Source organism: Myotis davidii, unplaced genomic scaffold (assembly GCF_000327345.1).
Source record: "Myotis davidii unplaced genomic scaffold, ASM32734v1 scaffold1534, whole genome shotgun sequence".
NCBI lineage: Eukaryota > Metazoa > Chordata > Mammalia > Chiroptera > Vespertilionidae > Myotis > Myotis davidii.
Genome location: NW_006285799.1, coordinates 29,132 through 29,919, shown reverse-complemented (window position 1 = coordinate 29,919; position 788 = coordinate 29,132).

Here is a 788-nt window from a genome sequence, read left to right as displayed (position 1 = left end):
GTGCCCCGAGGGGGAGGAGTCAGGTCCCCGAGGGGCCCCGAGGGGAAGGAGTCAGGTCCCCGAGGGGTCCCGAGGGGGAGGAGTCAGCCCCCGATGGGGAGGAGTCAGGCCCCGAGGGGGAGGAGTCAGGTCCCCCCGCGGGAGGGCGTCTGGGCCCAGAGCTGAATGGTGTTAGGGCCCCCCGCGGGAGGGAGTCAGGTGCCGCGCGGGAGGGAGGCAGGGCTCCGCGCGGGAGTAAGTCACTCGGGGTTCGCGCGCTGGGCCTCTAGTATCTCAATAAAAATACAAAAAGAAAGAAAACAAATGCAGGGGATGGATCCCGACACCACAAATGTTGCACCAGCCGGACTCGGCCCACACCTATAGCTTCACGGGTGTCCCTGGTGGCCTTCGTGGGGCAAGGAACCCAGTTACAGCTAGAGGGGAGCACCGCCTACCTGTGGGTCCCCCGTGCTCCGCTGACAGTAAGGCTGGCTTGTCAAGGAGATCCCCCAGGCATCGCCTGTCGACCGAGGGCGCCGTTTGTTTACAAACAGATAGCGGAGCACTTGCTGACCAGGCAGACTGAGCGGGTGAACCCTGGAGAAGGCGCAGTATTAACTCATTCGATTTCCTGTTTGGATGAAGAATGTGTCACAGGCAGCCGTCATTTCTATTACAGATCTCACAGATGCTCGCCACAAAAATAAAACATCATTTTCACATCCGTTAGCTACTCTATAGTATTTTCTCCTCAGGGCTGCTTCATGCTGTGCTCTCCAGTCAGGACCCGCAGTCCCGCGACCGCC